Raw genomic sequence first — 24,670 nt, forward strand, 5'->3', positions numbered from 1 at the left:
GTTCGATCCCGGCCTCGGCGGTCGATTTTCGATGGAGGCGAAATTCTAGAATCCCGTGTCAGTGCACGTTAAAGAACCCCGGATGGTCGAAATTTCCGGAGCCGTCCACTACGGCGTCCCTCTTAGCCTGAGTTGCTGGGACGTTAAAACCGCGACAAACCTAAAGCTAATGAACGGAATGAAGCTCAACGCGAGAAAAACTAAATGGGCTTACAAGGTTTCCAGCTTGTAAAATTGGTAGTAATGGCGTGGTGTGAATGGGTGATCTCATTTAAGATAATCGCGTTCTACGCACAAGTGGAGATTTCCACTGTCTTTGCCGATTCGGAAGAACGGACCTGTAAAGATGTATTGTGCGAAATTTCACGCCAACGGAAACCACACAAGGTCCTCTGCTACGGCACCTCTTTTTCTCTTTCTTCTTTCACTCCCACCTTCCCCACTCACTGTGCGGCGCGGTTCGGGTGTCCACCGAAATGTGGGGCGATTACTGCGCCATTTCGTTCGCCCAAAAACCAGAAACCAATTTCAAGCGTCGTACTAAGCCTTTTCCATGTTTACGAACTTCGCTGCTGCAGTTACCAAGGTTAGCGCCGTGATCCCTTATGCCTCGCACAGCCACGATACATTCCGTCGTCGAAGGCGTCGACGAATGAATGCAGGTTCTTTGTTACCGACTCGCGCATATGGCGGCGCCTCCCTCCTGGAAGCTCTAGCTAATAGTACTATCCTGGTCCCCTTATTTTGTTTTATATGTCGTGTTCTGAAGTACGGACATGCGCTGAGTCAAATGAGGGCTCGATGCGTCAAAGGGAGGTGATGTACTCACTACCTCCCCTTCCTCACCCCCACCCCGTAGTCCCCTCTACCAACTGAGCTAACCGGGACGGCAAGCTTATGGTAGGGCGAGAGCGAATTGATCAATAACTCGAAGTGTGAACAGCGTTGATGAAATGTATAGCGGAATTTTTCAATGTGGGGTAAATTTGTAATAAGGGAGTAGTTACTCATCGGCACCCACCCAAGCAGAACCGGAAGCGGCGTATTGAAAACTTTGTGTGTCGGTGCGCGTGCCCGGCTGAGACTGCGTATTCGTGGTAGCCAACTGGTCACGTTGAAGTAAATAAGCTCGAAGGGTGAAAAGAGCAGCGATGCACCGCTATGCGTTTATCGCACTGGCTCGCCTGGGCGGCCGACCCAAAAGCATCGGCTGGCGGCGATGTGAGGCACCCAACGTAGATGCGAGACACCTGGTGAGAAGCCGTTTGTGGTCGCTAAAGTTGCTTGTAAGCCTTGCAGATTTATTCAATCATCGCCGCGGTGGCTCAGTGGTTAGGGTGCTTGGCTACTGATCCGGAGTTCCCGGGTTCGAACCCGACCGCGGCGGCTGCGTTTTGATGGAGGCGAAACGCTAAGGCGCCCGTGTCCTGTGCGATGTCAGTGCACGTTAAAGATCCCCAGGTGGTCGAAATTATTCCGGAGCCCTCCACTGCGGCCCCTCTTTTTTCCTTCACTCCCTCCTTAATCCCTTCCCTTAGGGCGCGGTTCAGGTGTCCGCCGATATATGAGACAGATACTGCGCCGATTTCCTTTCCCCAAAAATCAATTAACATTAACATTAAGGGAAAGAGACGGGGACGTCCATTTGATTTATTTTAATGCGCGAGCATTAATAGCCTGTGCAGACGGAAATGGCGACCGAGGTCATGCGTGGCACGCGTGACGCGTTGCGAAGCTTGTGACGTCATTACAATTAACCTGCCCACCGTGGCGGGTGGCACTTGAATGATTCGTCGCGTGAGATTGCTCGGGGACAGCTGCCGGGGTCTCACAAGCCCCACCGGGGGGCTGTGGAGGAGTGGTATGAGGACTCCCAGCGGTATATGAATGTAAAGCAGATAATGACCGATTCCGAATATATCATTATTAACCCATTAACGCTATCGATTCATTCCTTTAGGGCAGAGCTACAGCAGAGTGCGCAGCATCAAAAAAAAGCTGACGCATTCAGACGATCCATCGAGAATCACCTAAAAGTTATTTCTTTGAATAGAAAAAGTTTTCTAGACTGCTCACATCCTGTTCATTACACGGGCGTGCTTTGACACGGAATTGCGACGTTATGCGGACATGTTTCTCGTGCAGTGTTCAGAGCCCTCTGGTTGGATTCGTTTTAGACCAAAGGAGTTTCGTGCGATCTCGGTCTGCGTCAAGGGTCTTTGAGGTCTGCTTTTACGAAGAAATCAATTTGGCTCACGCTCCGAGTGCTTCCTTAAACTGTGGCTTGCTTACCGCGTCGTTTGAGAACTTAGGACGCGCGTTTAAGCTGAACGCAGCCGTTTGTGGCCGCTAAAGCCGCTTGTAATCCCTCCAGACTAATTCAATCATCGATGGAAGGTGAGGGGGTTGAGAGAAAACTTTATTACACGTCCATTGGATTAATATACCAAGTTGAGGCCGAAGTTCCAGGAGGCACGATAGTTTGATCGACCAAGTTCAGGAAGTGGAGCGGATTAACTTTCCCATAGATATGGGACGTGTGGAAATATGAGGTCGAGAACTCGGAGATCGGAGGTGAATGAATAAATGATGAATGAATGAATTCAGAAAAAGGTGGGAGGGTCGAAAGCATGACGCTGGGAGATAGTGAAAAGGCGAGGGGGAGGGGTTCTTAATGGCACGTGTACAATACCGCTATTTATGTATATTAATGACCTAAACTTTTCAGTATGTGGCAACTATAGGTGTCAAGAGAAGGGTTATCCTGCGGACGGCTGTCGATAGATAAAGAAGACAACCATGACGACAAAATACAAATACAAACAACAAAAAGGCCGACCCAGAACTGGCAAGCCCTACACAATAATCATGCCGTACGCCACACCAGACTAGTCACATGGGCGGAAAGAAGAGTGCGCCACTTTCGCGTATTTGTTTTCGCTACCCTGTATGGAGGAGGAAAAAGCCATTTACATATTATGAAACGGCCACAGCTCAACCAGCACGCAGCAAGCTATTGCCGGCATGCTGTCCGTCACTACGTCACTTTAGTTTCCCAGTACGTTTTCTTGGCGTCCTACAGAGCCACTAGCAAGTTTTCTGCCAAAATTAAAAGTGGCGAGAGTTCCATTCACTAGGCCCGCCAGCTGTCTGAAGATTTCAGGTTTTCGAATTTTTCACTTTACACTTTTTGTTAAGTAAAAAAAAAAAAACTTGAGTAGGAAGGCAGAACTGCCGAACCAATAGCTTTGGCTCCTTATCCGGCATTTGTTATAGCGGAACAGGACGAAAAATATGCAAACGGCGGTAGGGAGAAAACGCCGCTAATGCGACATATTCACGATGTTCTTGCCACTGTGTCGAAATAGGAAACATAGTCAAAGCACATGTTAGCACAATTGGTAAACAGTGGTAAACAGAAGCGGGTGAAAGTGTGGTCGATATAATGTTAATTCGCAAGGTAATAGTATGGAAAATGATTAAGAGAACAATTGTTATTCTCTCATTTTTTCTGTTTGTTTTATTAGGAAACGCAGGTCGTTTTCAGCGTTCTTCCTGTGTAAAATTTATCATCTCTGCGGTTCCCAGCCAAGAACGAAATCCGTTATCCTCAGTGGATATGGCTGTGTTGCTGTACTTAGCCAGCGCTTTCTTTTTTTCCTGGTAGAGATTCCCGCGACAGTATGCGGGACTTCGTTGCACACGCCGCCGCTGCACGTTGTAAACAAGGAGGCACGTTACTAATAATCGTCAAGCCCTTGCTTTCTCCCGCTGGGTGGCTGTGCCACTGCCGGCTTTACGGGGCTCATTGTCGCACACAGGCAATCGGGAAACAAACCCCGAACCTCGGGTTCAGCAGCGGTGATCTGTAGGTACTTAACAACCGCGAAGTATGCAACTTTTATGCATTTTTGTTGCTGTTGTTGTTTCAATGTGATTACACTATCGCTTCTCCTATCACGTCCTGTTCGTCCCCGTGAGGGCAGAGTTGGGACATTTTTCATTGCCGCATGGACATTACTTTCATAAGAGCAATTACTGCATGTAGAAACCCGAATACCACCAATCGTCCTTATACACAAGTTTTTCGAAAAAGTGGCTTAACTTGGCTAACTCTGGAATTCAGCGAAAAGCTTCCGCATACATGGTTACTCATCACGTGGCTTCACATCACCCTGTCGGATGTTCCTAAGGTAACAGGTCAACTAAAGGCCATGGGTCAAGGTCAGGGCTGAAAGGTTAGACACCATAACTGTACCACATAAGGTCATACACAGCTATCCTTGGTCGGGCTGAAGGTCGTTGAAGGTCGCTGTGCTGCCTACCCGAAGACTGCTTTGCCTAGCGTAGTGAAGCTTTTTCGCTTCAATAAGCCGAATCCATAAACCGAAACTAAGTCTGATTATTTTTAGGTCTGATTATTTTTAGCGGCAAGCGCATCCATGTATCTTTATTTTGGAAAAACCGTAACGAAGAAAGCGGCCGCGTAACGCTTAGGAAAACGTCCGGAACATGCTATTTTAGATAAAAAATAAAAAGGTCTTTATAATGTATGGATAAAAAATGACTAAACTCACTAGTGTGAGCCTTTTTGTCTGCTGGAACTTCAGACCTTGGCTGTTATGAGCATGGTTTTATTTCTTCCTTATTCAGTGCTACTTTACGATCGACTGCGTGCATATTATCGGATCACCGGAAGGCCTGAACCCAAAAGACGACGATAAAGAAGGTATCGTTAGCCCCATCGCCAAATAAAGAAGGATGGCTCTCTGCTACATCGAACTTTAAACTGTTTTGGTTGGTTGGTTGGTTGGTTGGTTGGTTGGTTGGTTGGTCGGTCGGTCGGTCGGTCGGTCGGTCGGTCGGTCGGTCGGTCGGTCGGTCGGTCGGTCGGTCGGTCGGTCGGTCGGTTGGTTGGTTGGTTGGTTGGTTGGTTGGTTGGTTGGTTGGTTGGTTGGTTGGTTGGTTGGTTGGTTGGTTGGTTGGTTGGTTGGTTGGTTGGTTGGTTGGTTGGTTGGTTGGTTGGTTGGTTGGTTGGTTGGTTGGTTGGTTGGTTGGTTGGTTGGTTGGTTGGTTGGTTGGTTGGTTGGTTGGTTGGTTGGTTGGTTGGTTGGTTGGTTGGTTGGTTGGTTGGTTGGTTGGTTGGTTGGTTGGTTGGTTGGTTGGTTGGTTGGTTGGTTGGTTGGTTGGTTGGTTGGTTGGTTGGTTGGTTGGTTGGTTGGTTGGTTGGTTGGTTGGTTGGTTGGTTGGTTGGTTGGTTGGTTGGTTGGTTGGTTGGTTGGTTGGTTGGTTGGTTGGTTGGTTGGTTGGTTGGTTGGTTGGTTGGTTGGTTGGTTGGTTGGTTGGTTGGTTGGTTGGTTGGTTGGTTGGTTGGTTGGTTGGTTGGTTGGTTGGTTGGTTGGTTGGTTGGTTGGTTGGTTGGTTGGTTGGTTGGTTGGTTGGTTGGTTGGTTGGTTGGTTGGTTGGTTGGTTGGTTGGTTGGTTGGTTGGTTGGTTGGTTGGTTGGTTGGTTGGTTGGTTGGTTCACGGTTCACGGTTCACGGGGTTTAATGTCCCAAAGCGACTCAGGCTATAAAGGACGCCGTACTGGAGGGCTCCGGATAATTTCGACCGCCTGGAGTTATTTAACATGCATTGACGTCGCGCAGTACACGGGTCTTCAGCATTTCACCTCCATCGAAATGCGGCTGCCGCGGCCGGGATCGAAACAATGTCTTTCGGGTAAGCAGCCGAGCTATTACGACAACCACTGAGCCACCGTAGCTCGTCTTTGTTTTGTATTGGCTTTTCAATTCCTTACTAGTAGCGAAATAGAAGATTGCGAAGACTGGAAATGACCAGACTAGTCGTTGTCGAAACGTTTCAAGCCCAGCCTGCATCGGCTTTTTCAATGATAACCATAAATTTAGGATGCTAGATTGATGAATATATTCTGCGTGTCATTGATTACGGATAGTTTATTTTTCCACTGCTGAAGTGGGAACGCAAGAAAAAGTGACGGTTGGATAAAAGCTTGTGACAGAAGACTGCTATTCACATATACTTGTGTTGGTAATGGGTGGCGGAGCCCCTAAATTGCACGAAATGATTGTTTTAATTTCTTACGCTTAATTCGCAGCGTGATCTTGTTTAAGCGTTATTTTCGACAACAGAGCTTGAGTTACTAGGGTAGAAATAAAGTTTTCTGAAGAAATTCAAAAAAATAAAATTAATTGTTTGCGAAAGGAAATGGTGCAGTATTTGTCGCACATATCGGCGGACACCTGAACTGCGCCGTAAGGGAAGGGACAAAGGAGGGAGTGAGAGAAGAAAGAAAAAAAGAGGTGCTGTAGTGTAGTGCTCCGGAATAATTTCGACCAGTTGGGGATCTTTAACGTGCAGTAACATCGCACAACACACGGGCGCCTTTGCGTAGCGCCTCCATCGAAGAAGAAAGCTGGCTCAAATCAAGAATTTCACATCGGAAAGAATGAAATCCAATTTTTTGTATCCTGATATTGATTTAATTATCTGTGTAATTTCGCCGCTGTGGCTCTGTGGTTATGGCGCTCGTCTGCTGACCCGAATGACGAGGGTTTCGTTCCCGGCCGGAGCAGTCTAGTTTCGGCGTAGGCGAAATTCTAGACGCCCGTGTACTGTGCGATCTCAGTGCACGTTAAGGGGCCCCAGGAGGTCGAAATATCCGGAGCCCTTCACTACGGTGCCCCTCATAGCCTGGGCCGCTTAGGGAAGTTAAACCACCACAAGCCATATGGGTACTTTACTAGTACAGAGCTTTGTAGAGTTGCTATAACTTATATGCAAACCATATCATATAAATGCCTGGCGAGCGCTACCTTTTCTGCGAATGAAAAAGTTTGCTTTTTATAATAATAATAATAATAATAATAATAATAATAATAATAATAATAATAATAATAATAATAATAATAATTGGTTTTAGGGGAAGGGAAATGGCGCAGTATCTGTCTCATATATCGTTGGGCTCCTGAATCAGGCTGTAAGGGAAGGGGTAAAGGAGGGAGTGAAAGAAAAAAGCAAAAAAGGGGTGCCGTAGTGGAGGGCTCCGGAATAATCTCGACCACCGGTGGATCTTTAACGTGCACTGACATCGCACAGCACACGGGCGCCTTAGCGTTTTGCCTCCATCGAAACGCAGCCGTCGCGGTCGGGTTCGAACCCGGGAACTCCGGATCAGTAGCCGAGCGCCCTAACCACTGAGCCACCGCGGCGAGTTTTGCGCTTTTCTCAGTTCCTGTTTTGAGGAATTTGGCGCATTTCGAAATAAAAAAAACCTCTTTGCATTCACATCTGAGGCCACCACAGGTCATTTACAAGCGTTTTTTAGTGGCCTCTTATCATAGGTAGTATAACACGTCGGATGATAAAGCCCTTATGTCAATGCAGTGCTTGCGATTTTTGAGCCTGTCCTCCCTTTTCACGCAGTAATCAAAGTTTCTACTTTAGTAGGTCGGGCGCACACTTTCCGCAACGAAAGGCACTGAACCTCCAACGTCGCAGTGAATAATTGCATCAGTCAAGATTGACTGCCGCCTGCTATGAGAATCGCGATACTGAAGCTCCATAGAATTCATTCGATAAAGTACCATCGTGGGCAAAAGTAACAGATCACCTCTCCAAGTTTCGACCCGTGTCACTCTCCCGGATGCGCCATCTGAAAAAAGCACTTCTGGTTTCGGCCACGTTATCGATCCAATGGCTAGCGGAGCTTTTTATTTCCAAGCTTTTCGTTAGCTTCCAAGTTTAAGAGAAGGCTTAATATTAAATTTAGAACAGCGCCGTCAGTTCTTGGAAGGAAAATGATACGATGCACGCTAACATTAACAAAGAGCAATAGAGCACAGTTGGTATGGGAACAAGCACGAATTAATAACATGCTAGCTGAAATCAAGAACAAAATGGTTGGCGGTAGGGTGTAATACGAACAGGAAAATAAATAGTGCTTGCTTTGGGTAGCGGTATATGGACTCCAAGGGAGTCAAACGAAGGAGGTGGCTGCAGAGAGTCATGCATGTTTTTGGCGCAAAAAGACAGTGCAGAAAGACGACGCATGCTCCATATCCTCAACTAGCTTCTGCTATTGGCCTAGGAATTTATGATGGGCTTTTATTTTGTAAATAAAACTGTATTTTGGTTTCAGGAAACTCAAGCTTGCTTACCTCTATTGACAGCGGTAATTTGAACCATAAGTACGTGTCGATTTCTTCGCGGAAATATCATGCGTATTTCATGCTACGGCCAGGACGCAGACTGCTGTGCGGCAAGAATTCCATTCCTCAATACCAGCGCTAAACTATGCGAAAAAATAAATAAAGTTGTAAATCGGTTTTGGGGGAAAGGATATGGCGCAGTATCTGTCTCACATCTCGGCGGACACCTGAACCGCGTCGTAAGGGAAGGGATAAAGCAGGGACTGAGAGAAGAAAGGAAGAAAGAGGTGCCGTAGTGGAGGGTTCCGGAATAATTTCGACCACCCGGGGATCTTTAACGTGCACTGATCTCGCATATCACACGGGTGCCTTCGCGTTTTGATTCAGGCGAAACACAAATGCGTCCATATGCTTTGCGATGTCAGTGCTTGTTAAAGATCCCCAGGTGGTCGAAATTATTTCGAAACCTGCCTTTCCAACTTTGTGTACCCTCATTTTCAGTTCCGTATCAAGAATCATTGTAGTTTCCCTGCGCGCAATAAACCGTTTCGAACAAGAAACGCCGAATGAGCGCATTTGCCAAGAACAAAACCAGCCGCACCGGCCGCAGAAGCCGGTTAGAATCGCTGACAGTCGACGCGCCCCTGGCGTCAATACTGGGCGGCGCTTTCACGGTGCGAGTGTGATCGCGTCTTCCTCACTGTTCGTTTCGCGCACGGTCGTTGCGGCGCGCTGCTCTGCGCTTCGCCGGCTGCGAGTTCTCGCGACGAAACGCACATGACTCGGTTTACTCGTCTGCGGAGTGCGGGAAATTCGCTTGCTGGAATACGCCCACCGCGGCGGTGGCCGCACGCTTTGTAGCGGCTCTCCGGGTCTACGCTGCTGGTGACGAAACGACGCTGGCAATTCTCTTTTTCGCCCTGTGGATTACGACTTGGCCTTTCGTCGCCGAGAAACCCACGGGAGTGCAGCGGTCAGATTCGCTTCGATGATGAGCGCTCGTGTTCCAGTGGTGTGGTCGGGTGTGCTACCTGCTGCTTCGGATGGTCGGCGTGTGTTTGATTGAGTGTGTGCCTTTGTGCGAGTGTGTGTGTCCGTGTGAAGTGTCCCCTTGGCTGGAATACGTGTGACCCCTCCTACTTTGGAGTTAGCCGCCGCTTCGTTTCCGAGTGATGTCTAGCAGTTCGCCCAAGATGCACAGGGCGCAACGTGGACCCAGACCCGTGCCTACGAGGCTTCCGCTTAAGGGACGTCGGCACACTCTGGCCAACGTCTTACGGTGAGCAATACAGTAGCTAGAGTAGAAATACATAAGCAAAAAATATATTGAGGCTCTAAGTGGTGGGAAGAGGTTAGCGTCAGCATGAACCACATGTCAGGGACTAGCACCTTTGCTGCAAGTTAACATAAGTTCTTGAATATGGAAAAGACTGTCAGCGTTCCGAAGATCGATAAATTTTGTGTTAACGTATAAAGAACAGGCTAAAACGCTGTTCAGAAGCACCCGCCGCGGTGGCTCAGTGGTTAGGGCGCTCGGCTACTGATCTGGAGTTCCCGGGTAAGAACCCGATCGCGGCGGCTGCGTTTTCATGGAGCAAAAACGCAAAGGCGCCCGTGTGCTGTGCGATGTCAGTGCACGTTAAAAATCCCCAGGTGGTCGAAATTATTCCGTAGCCTTCCACTACGGCACCTCTTTCTTCTTTCACCCGCTCCCTTATCCCTTCCCTTACGGCGCGGTTCAGGTGTCCAACGATATGAGACAGATACTGCGACAATTCCTTTTCCACAACATACCAATTATTAAGTTGCTCAAGTTTATGCGCGATCAACTCATTTATTTATAGGCCAATTTCGGAAGACTTAAGAGTGATAAAGGGCCCCATATGTCGCGTTATTATTTCCTACTTTATTTGCAGAAAAAAAGGCTGCTTTGGGCATTATTCGATACAAAGCTTACCGCTGTAGGCTTGGTGGGGGGCAATATAATGCAAGTCGTTGCTTCTGTGAACACGCAGTAAGCTTGGCGAAATCCCCGCGCCAGCCAGACATGCTAGCATGCTTCGCAATTGCACGCGGAGCACGTTTGAACTTGTCTACGGCAGTCGCGGGCCTGGTGTTATGAAACTTGTCATCATTGGCCTCTGAACAGCTATAGCCAGTCCCGGATGATGTGTAGTCTGCGGGAGGGCCACTGCCGACTTATCTTTGGTTCGAGTCGGCGATAAGTAGTGTGTCCGGTGGCTACCGTGAACGACCGGACGGTTATCGCGAGTGTCATCTTCAGGCCAGACTCCTGTAATGGAACTCGATGACAGCGCGACTTCGAACACGCCTGCGGTCTTCGATGCGCGAAGTTTGCACTGCGCTCTTGTTTTTGAAGGCGCTCTCGAGTCCTGTTTTGTGCGTTTGAAGGTTTTCAGACTCAGCTTTTTTTTCTTTTTTTTCACTGCACCGGGGTGTCGCGCTCGGCGGGAACATTTACTGAATACTGCAGCGTTTCGTCGAAGTGTTTTCTCACCGCCTGTGTGCCGATTCTTCATTTTGTTTTTCCTTCTTTTCTCGGTTTGTCTGTACGTTGCCTGTCAGGCAGAATAGAGATACTAGTGCAGCCTAGTAACTTTATGAAGACACGGCTGTCACGTTGTGTCAAAATCCTTCAAGGAAGGCCTAATGTCTAGCGGTGATTGGCCGGGGGGGGGGGGGGGGGGGGGGGGGGGGGGGCGACTCGCTTCATCGGCATCGCATTTTTTCTTAAAACAGATGTATGCAGTATGTATGCGTTCGTGTGTGCAGCAGCTGTGTCGTGCGTGTGTAAATCACCCGAGTACTAAGATGCTCCTGTTGTGCTTGCGATAGTTCGGATTCCGCTCTCGTCAAAGATAGGGTAAAACGGTCTTTCTGCTGGATAGCTACATTTTTTTCAATCTTAAGAAAATGCGCGGTACATACGGAACGCGTATTTGCTAACCACATCAGCTACTAACCCCAGATCCTGCAGTCCTCGCGTGAGAAACCCCAAGTGCCACGAACGCTGACAAAGTATATACCCCGAAACCTGAAAACTAGATAAGTAGACATGAACATCTAAATTTTTATTTTAGCGCTGAAAATGGTACCTTCGTATTTTCGGAGAAAATAGGCTAATGAAGTAATTCGTGTGGGACAAAGAACGGTGATCGTTTGGGTCCTTGAATCTTTGCACTCTAAGCAGCACAGGTAATCGGGCCAATATCGGAAATGCAGAATTTCACCCTGGTCCGATGTAGAACTGGCCTTTGCCAATATATCCCATATATTGGGCCGATTAGTTGTGTCGCTGGGGCGATCGACTCTTCTCTTCGACTTACAGCGTGTGAAAACCAAACAACCATAGGCCCGAACCCAGAATGCGTTCCATTGCGGCACAAAGCGAACAACAGTTATTCGCAATGACCTCAGAAAAGAATGGGTCGTGCTGGCTGTCGATGGCGGCGCTACAGTCGCTGCCTCGCCTCCAGTCGGTATGGTTGGTGTTCACGCAAACGGGGACCAGGTCTGCGCTTATAACTGGGCTCTCCAATAGTTGCTCAATAATCCGTCGCCCGAGGCTTCTCGGGACTCCACGCATGTAGCGTCCTATTTTGGCTGTGGAAAGATAAGGGTGATCCTCGTAATGCAGTGTATTCGCTACGAGGTCGCAGCTGCGTTCGAATAGTTTTTTTTTTTTTTTTGCTCTGCGCGCGGAAGCCCTCGAAAACGTGGAATGCTAGGCGCTCGGAGAGCAACACTTGTGCGGGGAGGGGGGGGGGAGGGGGTAATTTTACGAGGGCGAGAAACAATGTTCGTTTGTTCCATTTAATTATTCAGCACGGCGCGCTGTATAGCGATCATGAAGCTCAAGAGGCAGCGAAAAACAAATGGGTTAACTCCCCTACTGCTGCCTCCATGGTGGCTGAGTGGTTATGGCGCTCGGCTGCTGGCCCGAAACACGCGGGTTCGATCCCGGCCGCGGCGGTCGAATTTCGATGGAGGCGAAATTATAGAGGCCCGAGAACTGTGCGATGTCAGTGCACGTTAAAGAACCCCGGGTGGTCGAAATTCCCGGAGCCCTTCACTACAGCGTCTTTCATAGCCTGAGTCGCTTTGGGACGTTAAACCCCCATAAACCAAACTTCCGTACTGCTGCATCCATGGTGGCTTAGTGGTTATGGCGCTCGGCTGCTGACCCGAAAGACGCGGGTTCGATCCTGGCCGCGGGTGTCGAATTTCGATGGAGGCGAAATTCTAGAGGCCCGTGTACTGTGCGATTTCAGTGCACGTTAAAGAACCCCAGGTGGTCGAAACTCCCGGAGCCCTTCACTACGGCGTCTTTCGTAGCCTGAGTCGCTTTGGGACGTTAAACCCCATAAACCAAACGAAACTTGCGTACTGCTGCCTCCATGGTGGCTGAGTGGTTATGACGCTCGGCTGCTGGCCCGAAAGACGCGGGTTCGATCTCGGCCGCGGCGGTCGCGGTTAAGTGGAGGCGAATCAATGCTAGAGGCCCGTGTACTGTGCGACGTCAGTGCACGTTAAAGAACCCCAGGTGGTCGAAATTATCCGGAGCGCTCTAATACGGCGTCCCTCATAGCCTGAGTCGCTTATTGACGTCAAACGCCATAAACCAAACATCACTACTGTGCGTACTCTATGCCATGCCATCTACGAGTGGTTGTTGTGTATATTTACCGTTTAACCTTGTCATAACGAAGGGCGAAAAATGTTGCACGTGGAGGTTTCCATTATGCCTGATATAAATGTGTGTATTCCACTCCTTTCGTCTTTGATCATTTTAGGTTCGCACATAAATTTCTCGATTTAAGATGCATGTCGCAAAGAGCTCTGGAATGCAGTACCTCTCTAACCCGAAATTGGCAATCACTCATCAGTGATGAGTGAGAAGCATGGGTTTTTTTGTGTATATTATCCCACCCAGTGCGATATTATATTTTTGCGTTCAGTGCTGAAGCGCGTGAAATCTCAGTTCGGAGCACGACCTGGGCATTCCCTTGCAACTTCTAGTCACCCTAGAGCCAACTCAGCTCCTTGCACGACCCACCTTTTTCGTAGCATCTCGTACGAGAACTTACACATCAAGGTTATTCATATGCCTTGGACTTGCTTTTTGTTGGGGTACACCCTTCGCACAAAGGATACGTAGTTTGCCGCCGCAACCGTGACTTTCTTCCGTAGTTCCGTCTCATCTCCCTTTCTGGTATGCTTTCATCCTTTTCTCTCTTCTGTTTTCTGTCCTTTTCGTTTCGTGAAAGTGCACCCCCTACTCGCCGGGCTCTGCGCTGGCTGCCATAATAACCATCGCTCGCCAGTAACCTCCAAGGAGGAAAGCGCGGCAGGCGATTTTGGCTGCGATTATGTAACGGCCTTAACGATGCCATCCGCTTATTGTCCTTCCCGCCGTCTTTCCGCGTTCCCTGTCTTGTGAGGCAAGCAGCGGTGACGGATGCCACGGATAAACTACGCGTTGTTCACTCAAGAGGGGATAGTTGGGCTTGTTGGTTTACGATCATGTTGAGAACAGCGCTAACACAGGACGGAGCGAGAACACAACACAGCGCCTGTGCTGTGCTCTCGCTCCGTCCTGTGTTAGCGCTGTTTCCAACATAGACCTCCTGAGCGCACAAAGGCGCGCAGATGCTACGACCCGCCTTTCGACCCCAACCTCGTCTTTGCCTCGAGTCCTCACTCTGGATGACACCACCCTCTTTTTAACAAGAAAGGTACACCACCTCCGGCGCCGCACACGTGCTCTAATTCCTCCGTGTGCGGTAACCCTTCCCCGTGGTCTTACCCGTGCAGAGCAGGTTGCGCTTCGGAGGATACGGGTCGGGGTTGCCCTAACTCCAGCTGTGACACGCAAGTGGCCGCATTTGAAAGATTCATATCCCCGCCCCGGGTGTCCAGTCTGCAAGAACAGAGACTGTGAGGCGGATATCCACCACCTGTTGTGGTAGTGCCCGGCGCTGAAGCCGACGAGAATTCTGCACCTGGCGTCAGTGGGACTCTCACCGGACAATCCGGATTCATATATTCCACGGACACAGGGTCCATATCATCGTTCACTTCGTGATTTCATCAGATCAGCACACCTTTTTTCATTTTTTTTAAGCATCTTACTCATCTCTCATTTCATAACCTTTATGCCCTGACGCAATAAACATCGCTTGAGAAACAGAAGCAAAAAAAAACCACACAGCGCCTGTGTTGTGTTCTCGCTTCCTCCTTTGTTAGCGCTGTTCCCAACATGTTTGTTGACTCCGAGAGATCCGGCACTGCATCGTCGTCAGACATCGAAGGGATCTGTTTTACCCGACATCGTATATTGCTCGTTCGGCCTAAAAGGCGTCAGCACAGTAGCATTCGGCACCGCGTGTCGAAAATAACGGGGGGCTGCGTGAAATAAATCCTGTCATGCTAATTTGTGGTTCTAGTGATTGGTGATCGATTGGTATGTGATAGGCGATGACGAGTTAATGAAATCGTTGTAATTAAAGAAATGAAAAAAAAATGGAAAGAGGGAGGTTAAAGGCGTGTCAATATGCTCAGAATGAAAAGCCAATGCTTGACGATGGTAACTAAGAAAATTTACTGTGTAAGTGATCAATTAATTATTGAAACCGTTGAAAAATTCTAAAGAGCCGCATCAACATCAGATGACGCACCAAACGGCGTACGCTATGGCGTCAACTCATTAGCGCAGAATTGGAGTCCTCCTACGTCTTTAGGGTTATTTTTTTTTTAAGCAATAAACTGCGTTTTTTGTGTACGTCCATGGCAACGCCCTGACTTAAGTATGTTTGAATTAATGCTGATTAGCCAAGCTCCGGTACAGGCGAGTAGGTAGTGCATACTGGGCAACGATTAGGTTATAACCTGTTAAATGAAGAAGGCAGTGCGAACTTTAATATGAATTCTATTTAGTGATATGACAGCTGAAATCGAGTTGAAGAAACAGACATTAAGGGAGAAGGGTGGGGGCGGTGAGCGCCATGATAGCCGATGGTCTAAGATAGCAGGGTGGACCAAAGGAAAGGGAATCTACCCGGGGGCGCTGATAATCGGAAAAGGAGGAAAGTGGGAAAGGAGGTTATGAAATTTTGTCGCGTAGGGCGGCTCAGTCAAGACAGTGTTGAATACAGCAGCCTTTTTCTTGCAGCTGACGTAACCTGGCTGATGCTACTGATGTTGATAGCGGTTTGGCTTTTTAATGACGAACCACCACTACTTAACAAGGTTTCAGCCACAAATCTTATGGGAAGCTCAACCTTGAGCGTGACCTTGGCCAACCTGGAAAAATGAAATATTGGCGCGAATGAGATTCGAGCCCGCGGCGGCGTGAACAGATGAGCTTCGCTGACCACTGCGCGGGAGCACTATACTATCTCCGCAGCCGATCGCGCCTCGTGGTAGACTGTACAAAAGCTAAACAAAAAGCAAAACCATGAGCCAACAAGGCTAAACGCACCATTTCGTACGAATACTCTGTTTATCCGTGTCAAGACCCTACAACTTTTTTCTTGCACGAAATGAGAAGTGTGCAGGGTCAAACTGGCAGAAGTGATTGGCTGCCTCCTCTAAACGACCCACGCATATTTTCCTTTGGCTTTAATGAATTAGCTTCGTCTTGTTGTCGTGTATCCAGTGCGCATGTAGCGTTCTCTACAAATAAGTTTAGATAGAATCCCTCTGGAAGGGCCTTGCTGTTTCCGGCGTACATTGTACTTGAAGTCGGCACACACAGTGACCACTCTTGGCGCGTCAAGTTGAAACTGTTCTTTTAACTTGCCTAAATGTGTGTCTCTATCACTATCTTCATGCCCGCAATGCTCATCCTCGGTACTGAGCCCCCATTTACTTCCCCTAATTTAATATATTTCCTGACTACACAACCCTGGGTCACCTCCGGCTAGACTTCCTTTCCCTCGGCATCCACTTTGATCCCGACGAGATTATCTGTTCTCTACGTTAGGTTTTCCTCCAGAGTCGGTTTTTTTTCTTCTTCATTCTTGGTGTTGTGCTCGTTACACGCGTAAGTTTCCTGTTATTAACATCAAAACAAAAAGAGAGAGATAAATATGATGACGACGGAGATTTATGGCACAAGGGCATCTATGGGCAAAGAGCTCCATGGCGCAAGGTATTTTTTTCTCTCAAGGTGGGGTCAAAGACCCATTTTCTAAGCATTTCACCCTAAATAAGCCGCGCACCAGACCAGGTTAAAGCTTGTACCCATTGTATCACCGGTCGGTACCCGGCGGCACTGGGGATCGCACCCCACACCTCCCGCATGCGAGGCGGATGCTCGGACCACTAGGCCACCGCTGCGGTGCCTAGAGAGAAAAATATTAACAGGCAATTACGATAGTCGGTAATGCCAAATTTGTGCGTAGCTCTCCACACGCCGCCCGCCACCGCTGGCAGGTGGCGTGTTAGTCTGCTAGCCACCCTCCGGGATTATCCCGTGGCAGCCACGCTCCATCTGTCCATTCCTCCTCGCTCTCTCTCTCTCTCTCTCTCTCTCTCCGTGGAAGCTGCCGTTTTGCTCTGGTACCACCTGCCACGGTTGTCAGGTGGCGTGCCACGCCGACTACGCCGGCGATGACTGTGACGCGGAATCCACGAACGCACCTCTAAGAGCGGCGCTCTAAGACATCAAAGGTACGAAGCAAATCTGCGAACAGCAATATGTGCCTGCTCTACCTGTGCACGGCGCAGCAGCGCTGGAGGGTGGTGCTTAAGAGCGGGGCTGGAGGCCCGGAGCACCGTATTGATCCCCTCCCGGACAACGACGGAAACACACCTCCTTCGTCCCCAGTGATTCGCCGCTGCTCTCACTCTTTCTCTGATGGAGCCGCCATCCTTGTCCCCCCCCCCCCACCCCCCCCCCCCCTACCCTTTTTCGTCTCTCGCATAGGCTTTCTTCAGTGTGCCCTTAGTTTGCGTGCCCGTCCTCCGCAATGCACCTTCATTCGTCGGCACTTCAATTCGCATCACCGTGCGCGCGTACAAACGCACATTCTGTCTCTTCTAGAGTCGATTCAGCGCCTTTTCCGCCGTCTTTTTCTCGTGTCGCTTCTATACGCCCCAGCAGTGCTGTAGTACATGTTTGCGCAAGGACTGCCCTCTCTCTTTCCTCCTCGACGGAAGTGAGTCAACGTCGCCTGGCGTACGTACAGGTGCAGGTCGTAAACAAATGGGTAATTAGCTTTCATTGATAATAAGAATAATTGGTTGGGGGGGAAAGTAAATGGCGCAGTATTTGTCTCATATATCGTTGAACAACTGAACTGCGCCGTAAGGCAGGGGATAAAGGAGGGAGTGAAGGAAGAAAGGAAGAATGGGGTGCCGTAGTGGAGGGCTCCGGAATAATTTCGACCACCTGGGGATCTTTAACGTGCACTGACATCGCACAACACACGGGCGCCTTTGCATTTCTCCTCCATAAAAACGCAGTCGCCGCGGTCGGGTTCGAACCCGGGAACTCCGGGTCAGTAGTCGAGCGCCCTAACCACTGAGCCACCGCGGCGGGTAGCTTTCATGGACGAAAAACGTTTTGATGTGTAGCCGTTTACTCATAAGCACCAACCTGAGTGCAGTGTACAGGTACAAAGAAACGCTGCGCAACGTTTTCAGTGTATTCGCTTTTGAAGAAAAATTCGTCCTTGTCCGACACTGTTCGGGGTAATCTATATATCAGTCTATGCAGTAAGCTCACCAAAACGGCTATCTGAGGTTACATTGCGAGGTCGAATTGTTGAACGTGAAGCTTGTAGGACTGGTGTTAATGCAATGTACTCGGGGAATCACCTCCTTACGAACATCTTTCAGCCCCACTTAGAGTGCATCAATGTTGATATCAAAGCAGTATATAGAATCGAAATCAAGGAGATAGCATTCTTTTAGTCTTTTAGCCGTGCGACGCATCAAATTGCAAAAAAAAAACAGGAGTGACGGTTGACCACAAAAAGCAAATACACACAAAAAACAAACAGGGAAATTCCTCATAACCTTACCTCTTTTTAGTACTACTGTGTTACTCTCTATGTGCGTATGTTTTCCACAAATTTTGTTGCGTGTAAGTCTTATAAGCTGTGTGTGTTTTTCGCTCTGTATCGTACTTTTGCTGTTTTGCCGTGATCTAAACCATGAAGCACTCAGTCCACATCACACGTTATTTGTGTGAGAGACTCTCCCCCAGGAAGAGAGGGGTCGGTATCGGCTTCCTTTTCAGTTCTAACCGCACCGTCACCGAGGCCACCTTCTGCCCCTCTGACAGTGTTGTTTTGCCACGTGGATCCGACTCGTGAGAAATATGTGGACCGAGGAGTGACTGCTCTCCATAATTGGGCGCCATCGCTGTGGTCACGTGGTTAAACTGCGCCTTGCAGCATTTTGTGCGGTGACTGAGAGGCCATGCGGTGGGGTGCAGTATATAGACATCACTGTCAATTGGTTGTCTCTGGGAAGCCGAATTATCTGTGATATCTGCATTTTCTTATCCTGCAGTGAAGTTGAATTTCAGTTCAGAAGACCATCCGTCCAGAAGGCAGCTTCCGTGCGAAACAAGAAAAAGTGCACTTCTCGCTCTGAGTTGGAAAGTAATCGTTGGTTGCGTCGTAACTAGGTGTTCCCTTGAATCTGCTAGTGGCTGTAAGTGGCAGTCGGTTGAGCTAATTGGCAAAAGCACGAGCATCAAGATCATGTCTTTCATGCAGCTTTCGAGTGCAGTATATGCAGTACAATTTTTTACCGGGACTAAATTTCTACAGTGGCTGAAAAAAAAACTCACAGGAAGGTTGCGAGTCTGTAACGCGAGGTTCAGCGATAGCTGTTTAGGTGTTTAGTTTGGTTTAGGTATTTAAGTCAGTTGAGCACTGCTGTAGGGGTCACGTGATGCACCCCTGCACTGGGTGGCGGCTTATCTAAACAGAGCCACCCGTATACTTATGCGACCCAGGTTGACCGGAGCTAGCACACCCATGGGTTACGCCGTTTGCGACGACGGCGGACGACTACGACCGACACCCAGGGACGTGAGCCTAACAGCTCTCGCGTTAATATGTTTCCACCTCCAAAAAACGCGTATATGTGCAGCCCCTGAGTGCTCTTGCTTCGTCACGGCGACGCTAACCGGCCTTATTACACGGTTACTCTGGCCTTCGCTTCTACGTGATGTATGTGTGTGGCTGTACTAACACACTCCCGTCAGAGCTGTGTGCTCAGTGTGCTCGCAGGGAGCGCAGAAGGCGAGATCTGTTGATCGAAAGAATGTGGCGAGTTAACGTGAGCTGAAGGTGGTGCAGGCCTACGCTCCTACACCCAGCCATGATGACCTGACCGTTAAGAGCTTCTATAAAGAAGTGGAATCGACATTGAACGAAGTAAAATCACTGTACACTGTACTGATGGGCGACTTCAATGCTAAGGTGGGCAAGAAGCAGGCTGGTGACCAGGCGGTAGGTGACTATGGGATAGGTTCTAGGAATAGCAGGGGAAGGTTATTAGTAAGTTCGCAGATAAAAATAATTTACGGATCATGAATACTTTCTTGCGCAAACGAGAGAACAGGAAATGGACATGGAAGAGTCCCAAAGGGGAGACTAAAAATGAAATCGATTTCATACTATGCGCTCAACCTGGCATCGTTCAGGATGTGGACGCCCTCGGAAAGGTGCGCTGCAGCGACCACAGGAGCGTAAGGTCTCCAATTAGCTTATATTTGAAGAGGGAACGGAAGAAGCTAGGGAAGATGTCCATTAACGAGTTAGCGGTAACAGCAAAAATAGAGGAATTCAGGATATTGTTGCAGAACAATATTCAGCTTTAACTGAGGAAGACGATTTATTGTTCATACAATGAACGATAATCTGAAAGCTATCATTACTGAGTGCGCAGTGGAAGTAGGCGGTAGGATGGTTAGACAGGATACCGGCAAGCCTCTCAGGCGACGAAAGATCTGATTAAGAAACGCCAAAGCATGATGGCGTCTAACTCTACAGACAGCCGAAGAGTTCTACACAAATCTCAACTGTTGCCAATGCAATCAGAACGTTAATGAGACAGACAACAGCGCACAGCAATGCGTCGTCCTGCCAGTAACGAAAGAGCGAGTAAACAAAGCCTTAGGAGCAATGCAAAGGGAAAAAGCAGCTGGTGAGGATCACGTAACAGCAGATCTGTTGAAGGACGGAGGGGAGATGCGCTAGGAAAACTAGCCACCCTGCATACGCGATGCCTTATGACCTGGACCGTACCAGAAGCCTGGAAGAACGCAAATATTGTCTCTATTCATAAAAAAGGAGACGCCAAGGACTTGAAAAATTACAGGCCGATCAGCTTACCCTCCCTTGCCTACAAAGCATTTGCAAAGGTAATCGCTAATAGTAATCAAAGGTGCAAATGTATTCTCTAATAGATGGGGATACCATTCGGAATTGATTTGGGGGAGGAAGGGATGTTTTTTTAACGAACTAATGATGAGGGCAACACTGTTACTTCCAAAGACTGACCCCTATGCCGTTCCTAGAGCATTCTGCTTCAGAGTCTATACATCTAGTGGAACAGCAAGTAGCCGATCCGTGAGGGTCGTTTTCTTAACTTTATCCACTTTTGTACGCTCTCAGCTGTGAAGCATGCACACACTGAACAGTGGCACGCGCTTTTTTGTTTTATCGCTAGATTGGAGAGTGCGCCTAATGGGACTCGAATTACTTAATCGACCACCTTCGAAATATAGACTGTACATAACTGTTACTCTAATTTCAACAACATCGGTCAGCGTTTTTGCTTTTCGTTTTGCTTTCATTTTGTTTTCGCAGTGCAAATGTTCGCTTCGTGTGGAACCCGTCTCGTTTGATCACCGAATTAAAAACCCATTTCTCTGTTCCTGTCGGGTTCGACGGATTGCACCTCGCAGCTGCGCTCAGCTCTCAATTACACTAGGGATTGCTTTTCATTAATTTCGCTCCAGTCGCGCTGAAAGCCTGTCAGGCGGGAGGGCTAAATTAAAACGTCACGAGGACAGCAAAGGCTTAGAGGTAGATAACTGCTCTGGATAGTTTCGTAATCTAATTGAAGTTTCGTTAACTACTACCTCTTCAATAGTTTTGTGTCAACGTGTGTATGATCCCTGGGGAGCATGTCATGAATGTAAGTGTTCGTGTCTCGCCGCTCACCGCTGCCTGCGAACCACGAACAGAAGTCGCAAGTGCTTTTTTTTTTTTTCTCAAGAAATTAATATCGTGGAGACAGGTGGCCAAAACTGCTGCGCACTACGAACAGATATATTCGAGTTTTCATCGCTGTGTTCGTGTGGGTCACCTTTATCCTTTTTCACCTACTGATCTGCTAGACAGGAGTTCTTGTTATTTTTTTCGAAAAGAATGACGGGTTGATTCCCCACACTCTAAACACAAATACACCAATGTGGCAGTAAAAAGGGTGTAAGCTGTCCTCTAGCGCACACCCTTTTGTGAGCTAAAGGACAGTTTTACTCCGTTTTTACTCCCTTTGCTTAGGGTGCAATTCATCAGGGAGGGCAAACGGTGTGATTATCGGAGGGAAGCTCTCAAAGGGATGTGCATTGACTTTTTTCACCAGATAATGAAACCCTTTTGGGTGCGCCTGTGCGAACATTTTTATACTGTGTTAACAGCGCCAGCGTACATAAAGTTAAACAGGCAGAGCAATCGCATTGCCGTTCGGTACGGAAGCAATATATTTTAATTAGTAGCATGATAAACTACGCAGCGTCTCCGCATTCAGTATAGCGTTACACTGCAACAGGCAAATTAAGGAAGCAATACTTACTCACCAGCACCGACTTAACGCCACCATGAGGATACAAAGAAAATATACACAGGGTTATTTGAATCTGCGCAGGTAAATGAATAATCGTCGTGATCCGTAGATTTTTAAGTTGTGAACATTTAGATGAAGCTGTGCTCTGTATGCTTCCCTTGTTTATCTTTGGACTGCCTCACGTGGTAACTAATTACTAAGTACCGTAGTAAAAATCTACTCCTCACTGGAAATACTCCGAAATACACGGGGCTAACGCTACCGGCAACTCTTACAGAACGCGCGAACAAGTTGCGCAGTAAATAAAATAGGTTCGCCTTTCAGACGAACCACAGGTGAGGGACTGGCCTAAAGTGCAGTGCAAATCCCGACAGACGTTGAAAGTTTGCATCAGAGGGATGAGACTGAACTGCCGATGCCATTAAGCGCCCTCGTTAGTGACTCAAGTGAATCCGAGCGACAGTGCAAATGCAGAAAATAAGGGTAGGGTTTTAACGTAATTAAAGGCGTGCGAAAGCATGTGTTGAGCCTGTTTGGCTCACGGCTTTGCTTTGTTTTCCTCAGTCGTTGGTACGTCTGGCAACGATATTAGACTCAGGTTAAGCTGCGATCGAGGTAAAGCAGATCTGATCTGTTCGCGCTGCAGATGAAGGTTAATGAAGACGATGATGTGCAATGCACGGCGCCAGAGTGTTCCAATTAAACACGAGGCAGCCCAGTCATACTGTCGTTTGGAGCCGCCATATTTGGGAACAGCCACAAGTCAGTTTTTACCGCTGTCCAAATCTTTTTAATTGAATCAAATCGGCATCTTTGATAGTTTTTTAATATTATTTTTATTCGTATAATTATCATTATCATTTAACCACTCGGCTATAAACATCGGTTTCGATCTCCTGCGTGCGTTATGAATTTCCCGTTTCATTTCGCTGTTCCTTTTTGTTTACTTCTTCCTTCCTCAGCATTCATTTTATTTTCGTCCAGGAAATATTTATCTGGAAAACTCTGCGCCACCAATTCATGGCCAGTCCCTCTGTGTGGGCATGTGCCATTGCATGAGGGTAACAACAACAACAATAACACGAGGCATGATCGGATGCGGCGAAAGCATAGTGCTCTCGTGCAGCCAGCAAAGCTATTGTTCGCGCCACCGCGGTTTCGAATCACAATTGTAGCAATACTTATTCATTTATTTATTCAAGGTCAAGGTCATTGCTTCAGCAGTGGCCCCGCGTTTGCAGCTTTGCTCGTGAAAAAGAGCTTTCGTTCTAAAAGTTTACTCTAGCGGAAACCGTATATCAACTGACATAAGTGATTATTTTATTCGCTTAAACATGCGAGCCTTCTTATAGATTGCAATTTGAGCACGATTCAGCCTCTTTGTATATTCAACTTACGCTCTTATTGTATCGTATCGCCTCTTTCGTGGCAATTAATGCAATGGAAACTGCGTGACGGAGCTGAAACATGTCGCTGTGATTCACGTTAGGCGTTGATGCATGTTCCCACGGAGTGTTTTCTTCTACGCTTCGAGGCGGAAGCAGGAAGTGTTATGTACGAAATAAGTTGACACACGCACACTCGCCACAAAGCAGTTCAGTTTATACAGTCCGGCTACGTTATAATGGCTGAGTACATCACACAGTACAGGACATCTTGGGCTCCGCTGTGCCTCGGTCGAAGTTCACTGAATTCGTCCAGACACGAGGACGACGGTTTTGCGGCAGCCGATGTTAACAGCAGGAATGCTCCGGTTGGCCACCTTGCGCTGGAAGAAACAAAATTAAGAGTGAAAAGCAGGAAGTGAGGGTTGCCCTTATAAAAATGGTCTACAGACAGCCTACAGACTTCTTATAGACTCTATTGCCTTCTTGTAGATATTTCTTTTTGTCTATTCAGTCTACAGACTGTTCATAGACAAGTCTACTAAAAGTGTATGGCCATAAATCTATAGATTGTCTATCGACTGTCTATACAACTTGTATTGCCTATAGACTCTTCTCTAGGGTTTGTCTACAGGGAGTCTATGGACTTCATGGACAGTCTATAGACATTCTATAGCAGAGCGAGAAGTTGGGCCTGTTGGTACTGGGTCATTTTGATTGACAGCTCTGTCAATCAAGATGGACAGTCTATAGACGGTCGAAAGAAATTTCTCTAAGGGTGACGTGGTGACCTAGGCCATCAGATAAGAATTTCGCCTCAACAGAGTCACAGCCTGCCATGCAAGCAAGACAGTGTCAGACATAGCAACAGCGCCTATTATGCGTTCAGAGCTGACTGATGTAATGGGAGCCAGCTAACGACCGCGGTTGCCTCATTATGGCAGTAAACTGCCAATTAAAGGAGAGTTCTCTTTGCAGTACACCTACCGCGAAGACTTAGTGGCTTTGGCTTTTGGCTACTGAAACGAGGGTCAGGAATCGAATCTCTCCTACGGCGTTCACATTTCCATGATCGCGAAGCATAAAACTTTTCGGGTCCAGTGCAGTTTTAATGCAGTTTAAAGACCGAAGATAACATCGGTGTGTCTATATGTCAAGTCCGACTTCTCTTAACACCAACTAAATGTCGCTCATTCAGTTTGGTCCACTTTGTATAATTTATTACAACGATAAGGTTTATGGAAGATTATAATTGTGGTAACGGGAATAATTTTGGGA

This window comes from Amblyomma americanum, chromosome 11, assembly GCF_052857255.1.
Source record: "Amblyomma americanum isolate KBUSLIRL-KWMA chromosome 11, ASM5285725v1, whole genome shotgun sequence".
In the NCBI taxonomy this organism is placed as follows: Eukaryota; Metazoa; Arthropoda; class Arachnida; order Ixodida; family Ixodidae; genus Amblyomma; species Amblyomma americanum.